Here is a 16789-nt window from a genome sequence, read left to right as displayed (position 1 = left end):
GCCAGCTTTCTGAAACATGCAATGAAAAGGAAACTATCGACATCAAACTTGCATCCAAGATGTGATTTTTTTGGGTGCCCAAATTTAGACACCTTTAAAGGGTCTGATTTTCAGAGGGAAGCTGAAAATAAGTCCCCTTTAAAAATGTCTCAAATCGGGCAGCCACAATCTTTATTCATTCTTAAAATTTTTGGCCCATATATTTAAGAAGTAGGGGTTAGGGTGTGTGTGTGTGTATGTGTAAATACTCTTTCTTAGAAAACTTGTAGACCGGGCCTAAGGTTCTGGTTCCTCTGCAAGGGCACAGTGCTTTTGGGGTTCATAATCCTGCCAGGGAGTGTTTAAGAGATGGGTTTGAACAGAAATCCTGGATCGAAACAAGGTGGGGGTGGGCTTTGAAATTCAAACTCCAATCTAGATCTGAGTTTTGCAACACCCCTGATCTTTATAAGGGGTGTTGCAAACCCCAAAATCAGCCAAAACCCCAGATCTGAACTCCTGCCAGATTTGGGGTGTATAAAACCTAGATCTCAGTCTGAATTTTGCCATCTGAGCCCATCCCTAGTTTGAATTTGAAGTTTTATTATTTAAAACAAAAAGAACAAAATTTCTTTTCAGGTTTGGTAAATCCCTCTCTTCTCCACCCTGCCCCTAGCATGTAGGGCAAGATCTCATGTGAAGTGAAGTGACATAGCTAAATAGGCTTCAATGCTGATTTATGCTAGTGGAGTATCTGGTCCATCATTTCTAAAAGTTGGGCCCTTTAAAGGAAGTTAAGAAAGTATCTTTTTAAGATCCTTTAGCTAGATCATCTATCCCCATGAGAGGGAACCCTGGCAAAGAATCTTCATAAGAATCCCATTATGAAGTTCCTCCTACATCATGCCCTCCAGGAGTGGGGGAATTGGAGAGGGGGATGACTCATGGAGAAGTCTACAGGTTCCACCTTTAATCCTGGCAGATCGTGGGCGATTCACAGGAGACTAGGGCTAGGCTCTGTGCCTGTGCAGGGACTTTTCTACTCCTCCCTGGCAGTGCAAACCCTAGGATTACCAAAGGGAAGTAATAACGTAGCCCCAGGCTGCATTATCATGGGGGGTGTGAGCGAAGTGCTTCTGGTCCACTACTCCATCTCCCCTTCCCTTCCCATTTTCTCCACCACAGCTCCAGCATAGGCCTATAGAGAGAAGCCTCTTCATGGTACTGAGTGGGAGGAAATGGTGCTGCAGACAGGGCAAGCTGACCCATGGTAAAGGGACATTTGCATATAGAGGGTCCCCTCCCCTTCAGCACCCCCTGGGCTAGGAAAGTGGCTGCATCTGATGTTGAAACATTGTGTATCTGTAGGGGTTAGTTTTCCTCCTTAGATATGCGTGTCTCAAGAATTAACATTGTTTTCCCAGTCAGGTAGCACATTAGCATTCTCTGACGGAGCAATTCTGGTAATTGTGGCCATGCGGTTCCCTCAGGAAATTGTTTTTTTTAATCCTAAAGCTTTTGAAGTGTTATGACTTGTAAGTTTATTTTTGAACCCCCCCCCCCTTTCTTCCACCTGTGTCCCGAAAGTTGATATAAGAACTAAAGTATCATCTGGGTATACAGTTTCTTAAGGAGACATTGCCCAATATTACTCCAGAGTTCTAATTGTGGGTTGGTTTAAAATCACCTTCCCTTGACTGGAATATCTTCTTACAAGTGTTATGAAATGAAATTGTCCTTTTTTAGGTCTTCTCCTCTTCAGTTTGGCAAAGATGGATTTTCTTTAGTGTTTACAGTGGAGCTAAATTCATGATGGCGCACTTCATTTTTAACTTTCTATTACTTGTATTCCAACATCACTGGTGGTCTCAGTCCATTATTATTATTTTAATTATTTGTATGATGGTAATGCCAAGGTTCTCCACTTGAGATAGGAGTCTCATTATGCTACACACTGTACACACACGTCCTGTCCCCAAAGAGCTTACAGTAGAGATTGGTGAGCCGGAGAAAAGTGTTATCACTCCCCATCTTACAGATGGAGAAACTGAGACAGAGAGAGATCAAGTTACTCCCAAGTGCTCTCTGTCTGTAGCAAACTTGGGAACTCTTGAATCCCAGAACTCCTGAATCCCAATCCAGTGCCTGAAGCACAAGACCATCATTTATTAATTTCTTATTTGTATTACCTTAGTGCCTAAGAGCCCTGGTCATGGACCAGAACCCAATTATGATAGATTTTGTATGAATAGAAATAAAAAGGATGGTCCCTGCTGGAAAGAGCTTAAAATCTAATAGGGATCTATCTATGCAGTGCGAGGCAGAAGTGTACCTTTAGCATGTTGCTTCTCTCTTTGTGCTGCTCACTAGCAGTGGAGATTAACCTAGAGTTTTGAGCCAACAATCTCTGACTTGTCCTAGGGTTTCACTAACACTGTACTCAGAAATTTGCTTACCCCTCTGGGTCCCACATTGCCCTACTCTGTGGCTCTTCTAGGCATGTTGCAAGGCCGACCTGTTTTTCATAGAATTATAGAAGATTAGGGTTGGAAGACACCTCAGGAGGTTATCTAGTCCTACCCCCTGCTCAAAGCAAGACCAACCCCAACTAAATCATCCCAGTCAGGGCTTTGTTCAGGCTCTCTTAGAAAATGCATTGATTTGGGAATGTCTGTTTTCTTTACTTTGTATGGGAGGAATTCTTTGTATCCCTTTCTGTTGCTGTTAAACTTTCATTGGTAATATCCTCTGCTTTCTTTTAATGTGATGTGCCCATCACACAAATTGAAAAAATAAAATATTACCTAAATTCAGTTACATTGCCACATGTAAATCATGTTTAAAATGATTTTCATACAGATGTTTTCAAAATACTGGTTTTATGTTTATATTTCAGACAAATATGGGCCATCAGAAATATTTCATCTTTAATAAAATTCAGCCTACAAATGGTTTAAATTAAACCTTTCAGGGTTGACTACATTATTGGTCAAACAAAAGCTACTCTGGCACAAACATCTCTTAATTGCCCAAATGTTATTTCAAAGAGCCACTGCTTAAATTACTCTATTCTCTTTTATGGGTACTAATCTGAGCTCAGGTCTCTGTTGTGCTGAGTATTGTGACCTTGGTCCATTAAAGCACTTAAGCATGTGCTTAACTTTAAGCATGTGAGTTGTCCCATTGACTTAAATGGGACTGCTCACATACTTAAAGTGAAGTACATGCCTAAATGCTTTGCTGGATTTGGGGGTAGAGTGATCATCAGTGCCTTGAAGAGTTGAGCCCTTTTGGGTGAATTTTCTGCACTTCAGGGTTGTCGGAATCTGAGCAGTGTTGCAAATGCATTTGTTTCCTTTATGCAGTGTTGTTGTAGTTGTGTTGGTCCCACGATACTTAGTGAAAGAAGGTGGGTGCCAATTTATTGTGCCAAATTCTGTTGGAGGGAGGGAGAGAGAGAGAGAGAAAGAGAGAGACACACACACAAGTTTCAAGCTACACTGAGCTCTTCTTCAGGTCTAGGAAACTTACTTAGTGTCACAGCTAAATACAAGGTGGAATAGATTGTTTAGCATAAGTAGCTAATACATATTTCAAGGGACCATTCAAAATGAAGCGGCTGGTTAACACCCCTCCAGTCATAGGGGAGAGGGGAAGGCAGCTGGAAGGCGGGCTTTGTTAGTGGGTTGTGGATGGCTGTAGTAAGCCATAAGTCCATGATTTTTAGTGTCTAGCAAAGTTATGAATTTAAGCTCCAATGCTCATCTTTTGAAAGTGTTGCGGTTTCCTTTGAGGATGAGGACTGATAGGTCAGATATAGAGTGATCATTTTGTTTCCTTTAGTTTTCATATAGCTTTGCTCCTTAAGCTGGATTATTGTAGACACACCATGTACGGGCCCTAGGACTGGAGGGACAAGAAATCAAGGGGACTACTTGCAAAGTAAGATCAAACTCAGCATGAGTAAGGGTAGCAGAATTTGGCCTATAGAAACCACTTCTCCCCAAACATCCCAGTGCAACAGCTGAAATGTGACTGGTTCAGCATTTTTATTATCAGTCCTCTCAGCATGGCTTCTTCAATGGAGCATCAACCGCTATAGAACTCATTCCATCTTGCCTGGGTATAGAAAATACAATGCAAGGCATATCTGGTCAGGCATTGTCTTGATTCTTCTTGGCTTTTCTGATTCTTAAGTTCTATATGTACAGCCTTTTTGTTTGTTTTATTTTAACAGTTTATATGACAGCCAGATGTCATAGCTAGAAGTACCAAATAACACCACCTCCTTGTGACCAGGCTCATAGTGACCTAATGCTGGTTATTAAAACCATTATAATGCTCATTTGTAGTATCAATAAAATCACCATGTAAACAAGAACATCTGGGGCTATACTAATAAGGATTAAAAGAAGAGCTATAAACTCTCATGCTTCTTGGCATAAGCCAAACTCTAAATGATGGGTTTAAGAAAGAAGATTTCCCTCTTGACAGATTACTACATAATTGCCCACTTGGAGATCTCTTGCACCTTCATTTGAAGCATCTGGTGTAGGCCAGTGTTGAAAATGGAATAATGGATTAGATGGATCTCTAGTCTGATCCAAAGTAGAGATTCCTATGTTCTCTTATGCAGCAGAGCCTTGGCTTTGGAGGGGTGGGGGAATCATGGCAAGTTGCCGGAGCAACCCACGATGTCTGAAAATTTGGAAACTATTCATTGCATGGAAGAAGCAGATTTCTTGCTCAAATAACAACTGTCTGTCTGCTGCACACGTGGAGGGTGAATGAACAATAATGAATTGCAGCAGGTTGCAATTTATTTTCTTATTTTTGGTAGTGAAATGGGTAAGTAGTTTTGAATTATCTGGGCTGCTTCTGCTCCTTGCAGTGGATAATTATATTTTCTCAGGCTAGCTCTGGTTTATGTAAGGCCCTGTGCATCTGTATTTCACCTAGGGAAAATCACAATGTGAACCGATCACATCTTTGCTAGCTAGGGGGGGAGGGGTAAGGAGGGGAGGAGGAGAGTCTCCCCATTTTTAGAGTGGAGCTGGCAGGTTGTCATTGTTTCTGAGCTTCTCGGTTTTCTCCTGCCTTGTGCTAGTGCCACAATGTTCCAGGGTTAGAAAATGTCACATTCTTGGATGAGCCATCCAATGAGTGTCTCATTTCTTCTCAAGACCCTGGCTGATGCAAATATCAGCCTGAATGTGAATCTCTCCCCTTCAATATATAAAGGCCTACATCGATTGTACTGGTTAGAGTTGGCGTGGCTGGCATGGGAAGAAGCTCCTGTTTCCCTGATCTGTGCATTAACTCTTCATTGCTATCCTTTAAAAAAAATTCTTTATAGATGGCATGACTGCACATATTAATCCTTACGATATTTAGTTTTTCAACCCAGGTATGCACATGCCAACTGCAGCAGCAACAACAGATGTTATTAAGTTGCTAAGATCCACTGGTACTTTTTTGCAAGAGCAAGGGGTTTTACCCTGGGTGTCCTGGCTAAAGTATAATGCAGGAAATTACGTTTTGTTTATCTACATTTTCCCTGCAGTTCCATTTGGAGAAATTATGCGTTGTCACTCCTTTTCCTTCACTGGTGCTGTTGTTTGCTGTTTCTAGTGCATGGTATCTTCTAAGTTCCATCTTCCTAACAGAAGCTGTGGTTCAGTAGTAGATAAAGTTACATACATAGGAAAGCCCACTAGTCAAATCCAGGCTTTTGGGTGCTGGGGATGCTAAGCAGTAGTTGGGATGTATTTCAGATGAAAAATTCCAGTACCAGAGGCTACTTAGTAGAGCATAGTGAAAAATTTTGACAATTTTTTTTCATTAAAAATGGAGTTTAATTGAAAATGAAATGTTTCTTGACTAAACTTAACTTTTTAAACTTTTTTAATATTCAAAAATGAAATGAAAATATTGGGGGAGGGAATGTTTTCCCCAACATTTTTGAAACTGTCCATTTCAACATTATTGTAAAATTTCCACCTCTGCATTTAAGAACAAAAAAACTTTCCTTTCCTTCCCTTCTGCCCCACTTTTTTCCACTGGAAAAATAAGAAAAGAAGTAGATGAAAATCAGAATAATCACTTATTTACTTTTTTCCTCATCAGGAAAGTATGAATAAAAGAGAGAATGTTCCAGTGATTTCGTGTGGTAAAACTAAGAACTTTTTTGGGTACAGAAAAAGATTGGACATTTATATGGATACCAAGAACATCTGGATGTTTAACAGTAAGGATTAAATAAATAACCAAGAGTTTTGGAAGGGCTATAAACCCTTTTGCTTCAGGGTATAAACTAACCTCTAACTAGGAAGAAACTTTCCTTGTAGGTAGATTATTCTGTAACTGACTGGCACTGGATTTTTTTGAACCTTTGTCTATTGCAGGTGGCACTGGTCACTGTTGGAAACAGAATACTGCTGCTTTGACCTGCCCTAGCAATACCAAAGTTTCTACCTCTCCAGTGTCCTAACTTGCAAAGTGTGTTTCCCCATAAATTTACTGCATCCTGTAATTCTTTCGATGCACAAGGGATAATTATCAAAAGACTTCCCCCCGTTCTCTCTATAATTCTTACTCATTCTTCCTTGAGAAATAGCTGCTCCTGTTCCTAGGAGAGACAAAGCCATATTCTAAATCTCTGAACAGAATGGATTAGCAGAGCAGAATCAATGCCGTCCAAGCTGAAATGCACTGAAAGTCTGGATTTAGATAAACAATGATTTCCCCCCCGCCCTTTGGATTGGCTATATAGATAATCGATGCCCTAGTCTGTCTCTTCATCTAGTTCTGTTATGCTTCTTGATTGGGAAATGTGGGGTCAGAGGATGAGGAAGTGATTTGGAAGTTGAAGGAAGGAGGAAAATGGGGAATGAGTGAAAAACTCTCTTGAGTAGAGGCTGGTGTTGTGATTAGAAAAATAGGCAGGACATGTATTTTTTCACACGTAAACAGTAGCATCTTGTTGCTAATTAAGCCTATTGTCAAATCTCAGCTGGTGCTAGAACAGCACCAGACTTGCCCATCAACAGAAAGTAGACACAAAGAGCTCTCTGTAGCATTCTTTGGTTCCTCAAAGCAATAGTGAAATTGTTCATAACATACTACTTATGATCAGTTAATGATGCTATTGATTTGTGTTTTATATAGGGTTACCATATTTCCACAAACAAAAAAGAGGACACTGGGGGGGGGAAGCCCCGCCCCATCCACTCCCTCCCACTTCCCACCCCCTGACTGCTCCCCTCAGAACCCCAACCCCCCCCGCTTCTTGTCCCCTGACTGCCCCCTGCTGAGAACCTCCTACCCTAACTGCCCTCCTCCCCCAGGACCCTACCTGTCCCCTGACTGCCCTGACCCTTATCCACTCGCATGGGTGGCAGGGTTGTAGAAATTTTGGTGGTGCCCAGAACCCCCCACCCCACCTGCCTAAGGCTCTGGGAGGGGGGTTGGAAGTCTGGGGTGCAGGTCCTGGGCTGGGGATTAGGGTGCAGGAGGGGTGCAGGTTCTGGGATAGAGTTTGGGTGCTGGGTGCAGGCTCCAGGCTGGGGCAGGGGGTGGGTGTGCAGGAGGGGGTGAGGGGTGCAGGCTCTGGGATGGAGTTTGGGGGTGAGAGGCGGTGCAAAGGGAAGGGGTGCAGGCTTTGGGAGGAAGCTTGAGGGCAAGAGGTGGTGTGTGGGAAGGGGGAGGGGGATTGGGAGGGAGTTTGGGGATAGGGGATGCAGGGGTGAAGGCTGTGGGTCTGGGGATGAGGGGTTCATGATGCAGGAGGGGGCTCAGGGATGGAGCAGAGGATTAGGGTGTGTGGGGATGAGGGCTGGGGGGTTTGGGGTGTTGGAGAGGCTCAGGGCTAGGGTGGAAGGGCAGGGTAAGGGCAGCCTGTCTTCCCATTAGTGGATGGGGGCACTAGGACCCGGGGGCAGCAGACAGCAGTTGCTGCTGGCTCTGGCAGTACACGCAGACAAGGGAGAGGCAGACAGGGACGGGGGACCCACGGAGGGGGGGGATGCGCAGAGGGGGGATGGCAGGTGGAGGCTGGGGACCCATCCAACACTCCCCCGCTCCCTGACTGCCCCCCCCCCGCTCCCTGACTGCCCCCCCCCGACTCCTCTTACCATTCTGGCTCCACGTGTTTGCAAAACACACTGCGGGTTTGTGTGTTACACAGGACTACAGAGAGAGGGAGGGGGGAGCAGGGGAGGGCTCTGGCTGCTGGAGGCCAATGGGAGTGGGTCAATCGGCCTAGCCGCCCAATCAGCAGCCACACTCTGCATGGAAGGGAGGGAGGGAGGCGAGGGAGAAAACCTCCCCAGACATTTTAACCTTGTTACCAATTCCTCCCGGACGGCTATATAGAGACGCAAAAGCCGGACATGTCCGGGGAAATACGGACGGATGGTAACCCTAGTTTTATAGTGATTTTATTTTTGCATTGTATAAAATTGTAGTTCATTATCTGGTCAAAGGATTCAAATAAATGTTGTTTCTTGTATATACCGATGGACCCAGATTATTGAAACTGGGAGAGACAGTGTGGACTAGTACACAGATTAGGCAACTGGGAATCAGGACTCCAGGCTTGGCTCTACATCTGTGCTCTATGCTTGTGGCCTTGGGCATGTCACTTAAAGCTTGATTCCAGAAGTCATGAGCACCCACAACTCTTGTTGACATCAGTGGGAGTTATGTGTACATGGCACCAGTGTTCCCTCTAATTTTTTCCACACATGTGCGGAATGAATTTTGTTATGTGCACCAATAGGGAGGTGATCACCTCCCTATTGGTGCACATAACAAAATTCATGTGGTGGGGGTGGGGCCGAGGGGTTCAGAGTGTGGGAAGGGGCTCAGGGCTGGGGCAGAGGGCTGGGGTGAGGACTCCAGCTGGGGGTGCGGGCTCTGGGGTGGTGCCGGGGATGAGGGATTTGGGTGCAGTCTGCCCCGTGGCTACCATGGGGAGAGAGGACTCCCTGCAGCAGCACCGGGGCCACAGGATAGACACCCCTGCCCCGGCCGGTCTGGGGCTTGGTTGGGTTCCCTGAGTGCCTGCATGGCACTTGATAGGCTGCTGTGTGGCCGCACGGCTTACAAGGAACTTAACAAGGCACCTCTCAAAATCAAGTGTATATCTTCCTTATGCCTCACTTTCCCCATCTGTAAAATGAAAAATATTTCTTTGGGGGGGGGGTAGGTTATAAGACTTGTAAAATGTTGTAGGATCTTTGAATATCAGATATTAAGTTCATGCACTATTAGTATGAGACACACATTCATAAGGATAGGATCCAAAGAGCAACAGTCTTATCATTTTAGTGCCATTCATAACTGTAGCCCTGGCACCTTTATATAAAAATGTCACAGAACCTTACAATAATAGACTAGAATACTAGGAAGGATGGATGGTTAAGGCATTGGAGTAGGACTTGGGAGGTCTGGGTTCATTTTTTCCATAGACAAGTAGTGTGAACTCGGGCCAGTCATTTACTCTTTGTGTGCCTTATTTCCAATTTTGCAAAATTTGGAATAATAATCCTTCCTCTCTCCCTCATCTTGTTTATTTAGAAATGTAGCTTCTTTGGGGAGAGGACACTCTCTCGTCTATGTATATGTACAGCAGTGTGGGACCCTGATTTCATTGAGCTTCTAGGTGCTACAGTAATCGATCTTGTTGAGCCCAAACTTTCAGAAACTGAGCCAAATCTCTCTCTCCAAAATATTGACTTAGTAATCATGAAACCACAAGATTAAAAAATAATCATAATAAATGTTGGGTGAAAACAGCACTGGGTAGGTTTACACTGCCCAAAAAAAGGGGGGGGAATGCGTTTTTAACTCTTATTAGCCGACTCAGGTGAAATACAATGAAGACACACCACCTTGTCTTTTAACTCAGGTTAGAAGCTTGAGTTCAAGCTTATAATGCAGCCTGGTCATTGAACTTGAGCTGGTAACCCAAGTGAAAAGCCGAGTTGCTGTGTCTTTACTACTGTCTTCACCCCAGTTAGCTAACCTGAGTTACAATAAGAACACACCTTTTCTTGCAGTGAAAGCATACACAGATGAGTGTGAAGCAGTCCCTGCCCCAAAGATCTAAATAAACAAGACGGACAAGTGGGAGGTCTGAGGGTAGATGGAGATACAAAATACAGGTAAAGAACAATATGATGGCTTGCAATTGCTATGTTGCAGTTGCCTTGGAGGTGGTGGTGGTTTGATATTTCTGGCTTGCTTATTTATTTATTTGTGGGGTGTCAGGGAGATTGGAGTGGGCATTAGATGAACAGAAAGAAAGAGAGATGAGATAAGGTGGCAAAGATGGAGGGTGGCTGGATTGAGGCTGAGGTGGAAGTGGCTGTGTGGGAGGAAACAGCCAGTCGGCACAGGGGAGACCTGTCCAGAATACAAACTGGGCAGAGAAGCTGATGATGACATCAGTGCCAGAGATTCCCTGTTGCAGCTGCTTCCATGTATTTTGTTGCAGGTTGTCTCTCTGATTGGCTTCTCCCAGTAGTTTCCCTGTTCTCAAAACCCACATAGCTGGGGGGAAAAGGGGAGGGTGTATTAGCCATGACACCCCCCCAGAAGTGGGATGTCTCCCCTGCATGGTTTTTGTTCTAGTATGGGGGTACCATGGAAAGGGGTAACCCCAGCTGGGTTTCTTCCCTCTCTCCCTGATCTGTGATGTGGTAGCTTCTATGTTATCCTCCCAAGTGCTATCTCACTGCAGTGGTACTGCAATGGTTTGGGACTAATACTGTTGGATCATCAGGATGCTGCCATGGTTTTTGTGGGCAGTAACCATAAATCCAAGAGGCGAAGCTTGTGTCTGGCATCTAGTGCATAGGGACCAGAGGTTTGGATCCAGTGTTCCGGGCCGGGCCCACAGCCAGTGAGCAAGTAAGTGACTGTAGGTCCCTGACCTCCTTCCCAACACTTACCATCCATAGTTCCGTCCTTGCCATCCCTACTTGGGGAAGTCACTTGCAGAGCTGTTGCCAAGAAGCTTGTTGGTGGAAGCTTTAGTTCCTGTGAATTCAATTATGCAAACTTCATCACTCTAGCCTCTTGCTCCCTCAGCCACGAGGGATGGCAGATACTGCTGCGAGATAGTGCTAATATAATGTTCAAAGCCCATTAATCTGGAGGTGGTTCCCTTCCCCACAAACATGCATGCAACGAAGAAACAGAGTGAAGGGCATCAGGACAGTAACAGGCTCCAGCAGAGATCTGGTAGGCAGACAGAGATCGAGAAACTTGTTACCAATAAGAACAGGAGTACTTGTGGCACCTTAGAGACTAACAAATTTATTTGAGCATAAGCTTTCGTGGGCTACAGCCCACTTCTTCGGATGCATAGAATGGAACATATATTGAGGAGATATATATACACACACACACACACACACACACACACACACACACACAAAGCATGAAAAGGTGGGAGTTGTCTTAGCAACTCAGAGGCCAATTAAGTAAGAGAAAATTTTTTTGAAGTGATAATCAAGATAGCCCAGTACAGACAGTTTGATAAGAAGTGTGAGACTACTTACTTGGGGAGATAGATTCAATGTTTGTAATGGCTCAGCCATTCCCAGTCTCTATTCAAGCCTAAGTTAATGGTATCTAGTTTGCATATCAATTCAAGTTCAGCAGTTTCTCATTGGAGTCTGTTTTTGAAGCTTTTCTGTTGCAAAATTGCCACCCTCAGGTCTGTTATTGAGTGACCAGACAGGTTAAAGTGTTCTCCTACTGGTTTTTGAATGTTATGATTCCTGATGTCAGATTTGTGTCCATTTATTCTTTTGCGTAGAGACTGTCCGGTTTGGCCAATGTACATGGCAGAGGGGCATTGCTGGCACATGATGGCATATATCACATTGGTAGATGTGCAGGTGAACGAGCCCATGATGGCATGGCTGATGTGATTAGGTCCTATGATGATGTCACTTGAATAGATATGTGGACAGAGTTGGCATCGGGCTTTGTTACAAGGATAAGTTCCTGCGTCAGTGTTTTTGTTCAGTGGTATGTGGTTGCTGGTGAGTATTTGCTTCAGGTTGGGGGGTTGTTTGTAAGTGAGGACAGGTCTGTCTCCCAAGATCTGTGAGAGTGAGGGATCATCTTTCAGGATAGGTTGTAGATCTTTGATGCGCTGGAGAAGTTTTAGTTGGGGGCTGAACTGGTGTTCTCTTATTTTCTTTGTTGGGCCTGTCTTGTAGGAGGTGACTTCTGGGTACTCGTGTGGCTCTGTCAATCTGTTTTTTCACTTCAGCAGGTGGGTATTGTAGTTTTAAGAATGCTTGTTAGAGATCTTGTAGGTGCTTGTCTCTGTCTGAGGGATTGGAGCAAATGCAGTTGTATCTTAGAGCTTGGCTGTAGACAATGGATCGTGTGGTGTGTCCTGGATGGAAGCTGGAGGCATGTAGATAAATATAGGGGTCAGTAGGCTTCCGGAATAGGGTGGTATTTATGTGACCATCACTTATTAGCACAGTAGTGTCCAGGAAATGGACCGCTTGTGTGGATTGATCTAGGCTGAGGTTGATGGTGGGATGGAAATTATTGAAATCATGGTGGAATTCCTCAAGGGCTTCTTTTCCATGGGTCCAGATGATGAAGATGTCATCAATGTAGCACAAGTAGAGTAGGGGCGTTAGGAGACGAGAGCTAAGGAAGCGTTGTTCTAAGTCAGCCATAAAAATGTTGGCATGCTGTGGGGCCATGCGGGTACCCATAGCAGTGTCGCTGACTTGAAGGTATATATGGTCCCCAAATGTGAAATAGTTGTGGGTGAGGACAAAGTTCAGCCACCAGGTTAGCTGTGACATTATCGGGGATACTGTTCCTGATAGCTTGTAGTCCATCTTTGTGTGGAATATTGGTGAAGAGGGCTTCTACATCCATAGTAGCCAGGATGGTGTTTTCTGGAAGATCCCCGATGGATTGTAGTTTCCTCAAGAAGTCAGTGGTATCTCGAAGATAGCTGGGAGTGCTGGTAGCGTAGGGCCTGAGGAGATAATCCACATAGCCAGACAATCTTGATGTTAGGGTGCCAATGCCTGAGATGATGGGGCATCCAGGATTTCCAGGTTTATGGATCTTGGGTAGCAAATAGAATACCCCTGGTCGGGGTTCTAGGCATGTGTCTGTACAGATTTGTTCCTGTGCTTTGTCAGGGAGTTTTTTTAGCAGATGGTGTCATTTCTTTAGGTAATCCTCAGTGGGATCAGAGGATAATGACCTGTAGAATGTGGTGTCAGAGAGCTGTCTAGCAGCCTCTGGTCATATTCCAATTTATTCATGATGACGACAGCACCTCCTTGGTCAGCCTTTTTGATTATGATGTCAGAGTTGTTCCTGAGGCTGTAGATGGTGTTGTGTTCAGCATGGCTGAGGTTATGGGGCAAGTGATGTTGCCAATAGTTACTAATGCCTAGTTCAGGTAATCAAAAACTTAAGTAAGGATTCCCATTTTCCACGTATGGTAATTGCAAAGACAGCCTGTACTGTCTATTAAATCCAGTCTTTTAAAGGATGAATAGGACAACAATCCAATGGGTCACACCAAGGTCCTGCTACTTTCCTGCTCCTAGACATAAAATGCACAAAGCTCTGTCATTAGAAGGCAACTTTGAAGTTCCACTCTTTTCCTATCTCCTTCCCCTCCCACCTTGCCACCGATAGGTGGAGCTGTTGCAAAGCAGATCAAGAGCAAGTCGATTATGAAGGGCTACACTCAGAGACGGCCACTGCAATGGCATAACTCTGGCTGTGATCAGAATTATGCATATGTCGGATAAAACTGACATATCTGTATTTGTTGTCCTGCAATAATACAGATAATATACAAATTACAGGAAGAAAAGGGTATTTCTAAGAAAACCAATCCCAATTCACTTGCATTTTACGCCTCCTACAACACTTTAATTTGTGCTGATTATCTTTCTTACCTGCTGCTAGTTATACTTTAATCCTCCTTTTTCTATACATCTTACATATAAATTTACACATTTTACAGGTACTGCCAATGTTTTACACCCGTAGTTTGACCAGCCTTGATGATTTAAACCCTACCACTGCTATTACTTATTATTCCCATAATTTTATTATGAAGAGACTTGTGAATGGAGACAGAGGTTTTGTGACAAGTACTGCTATTAGATTAGATACTTTAACTTTCTTGTTTGAGAGATTTCACCAAGTAAAGACTGGCACCTAAATGATGATGGAAAAAGGAAAGCTAAGTATGGGGTGGCATGGTAGATGTAGCCTATCCAGTGATGTGAAGGAGTTAGGTCCAGGGGGTAATTCAAGATCAGGAAGATGCAAAGGTGACCGTTTTCCCTCTATTTCAGTAGTTGTCCATCAATAACTGCCAGGTAAGATTTATAGGACCAGATCACTTTTCTGGAATTGAGTGGACAACCCAATTTGCCCTATGTTTCATTAGCTCTGTACCTGTTAGGAGCAAAAACCAGGCACTGATGCAGTAGCATTAACCTTCAGCAAAGAGACTGTCTGTCTGAAATATACAAGGTTGCATCTGTTTCAGCTGCAGTAGCAGAAAGATCATGAAAATTTCCAGAGACATGAGACAGCTCCCTCTTTGTTTTTCTCCTTAGTCTGTAACAGTTCCAGTTTGCTGAGGCTGCATGAAGAAAAATACCAGAATCCACCTCGAGAGGGCTGACATGTTACTCATCTGAGGCAGAGAACTTAAAAGATGAAGTTAAGGAAGAGAAACTACTGTGTGCCAATTCCCTCCCCCTGGTTTTGTTTTGTGGCAGATCATTAAGCCTTAAAGGTAAGAGATTTGTTACCACGCTTTCTTTCTTTTGTCACTGAGAAATCAGTCCTAAAAATTAATGCCTGTATTTAGAAAGGCAAATCCAGCCACTCTCCCTGATAATGAGATGTGTGAAAATGTGCTCAGGAAACCATAATCTCCCTAGGAATTAATTGATGTTACAGTCAGTATCTCTCCCTGTAACAAATTGCAGGAAAGAAATAAAACTTTCCACCACACAGCAGGAGTCAGGGAGCTGTTCTCTACCTCACCAAGCGCTAGCTTTCAGCACAGAGCAGCCACTGCACGCTGCAGGTGTGACCCCAGAGAGATAAGGGATTTCACTTGAGCATGGTTTTCATTCTGTCCTCCTGTTATCTAACAGAGTTTGCTTTAATAACATTCCTTTTGTTCTGGCAGATAATCATGGGCTGGCCCAGATAACATCTCAAATTTGCTCTTTCCTGATAATAGGATCTTATCAGGAGTTCGCAGCATATAGCTTTTTAACAGGATATGGCTTTAATTAAAATGACAACATGGAACACTTGAGGTTAACGTCCCCAGTCACTTCTTTGTAACATCAGGCTGGAAAGGGACAGGGTAATAAATGTCTTTCATGTGGTACAAGAGAGAAAAGGTAAAGAGAACTATTGTACTGATATAGTAATCATCCATGTTCTGGACTTTGTATATCTGAAACCTCTAAGGTGAGCTGTCTGTGAAGGTCTATAATAATCATATGGTATCTTATCATTAACACAGACTGACTTAATACCAGAGGATCCCAAAGCTGTTACAAACTGAAATAGAAAACTGTTTGTTCTATAGTTATGCCTAGTTATTTGGTCATTGGGCTTGAGGCAGGAATCACTGGTGAAATTCTCTGGCCTGTCTAATATAGGAGGTCAGACTAGATGATCACAATCATAGAGGTATAGAAATGTAGGACTGGAAGGGAGCTCGAGAGGTCATCAAGTCCAGCCCCCTGTGTGGAGGCAGAACCAAGTAAATTTAGACCATCCCTGACAGGTGTTTGTCCAACCTGTTCTGAAAAGCTCCAATGCTGGGGAGTCCACAACCTTCCCTGGAACCTTATTCCAGGACTTAATTGCCCTTATTAGTTAGAATATTTCCCCTAATATCTAACCTAAATCTCCCCTTGCTATAGATTAACCCCATTAATATTTGTCCTACCCTGAGTGGACATGGAGAACAATTAAGAACAGTCCTTTCTGTAACAGTCCTTAACATATTTGAAGACTGTTATGAGGTGCCCCCTCACTTTTTTCTTTTTCCCCCTCAAGACCAGTTTTTGTAACCTTTCCTCATAGATCAGGTTTTCTAAACCCTTTTTTCATTTTTGTTGCTCTCCTCTGGACTTTCTTCTGTTTGTCCACATCTTTCCTAAAAGGTGGCACCAGAATTGGCTACAGTAGTCCAGCTAAGGCCTCACCAGTGCGGAGTAGAGCAGGTCAATTACCTTCCATGTCTTACATACAACACTCCTGTTAATACACCCCAGAAGGTTGTTGGGCTTTTTTTTTTTTTTATGCAACTGCATCACATTCTTGACTCGTATTCAAGTTATGACCTCCTATAACACTCAGATTCTTTTCAGCTTTACTGCCACCTAACCCATGTTTTCACATATTGTAGCTGTGCATTTGATTTCCCCTTACCCCACCCCCTGGTGAAGTACTTTGCTCTTGTCTTTATTGTTGATTTCAGATCAACTCTCTAATACGTCAAGCTCTTTTTGACTTATACTCCTGTCCTCTAAAGTGCTTGCAGTCCCTCCCAGCTTGGTGTCGTCCACAAATTTTGCTCTCCGCTCCATTATTCAAGTCCATTAATGAAAATACTGAGTAGTACAATGGTCCCTGCTAGACTTAAAACCTATGATTATTGTTTGATACCCATAGATTGTACCCTTGGTGCAGGGACTGTGCCAAGTTCTGTGTTTGTACAGCATAATGTGGGCCCTGCTCCTGATTGGGGCCTCTG

The sequence above is a fragment of the Malaclemys terrapin genome, chromosome 2 (assembly GCF_027887155.1).
Source record: "Malaclemys terrapin pileata isolate rMalTer1 chromosome 2, rMalTer1.hap1, whole genome shotgun sequence".
Classification (NCBI taxonomy): domain Eukaryota; kingdom Metazoa; phylum Chordata; order Testudines; family Emydidae; genus Malaclemys; species Malaclemys terrapin.
Note: the sequence above shows the minus strand (reverse complement) of the source record.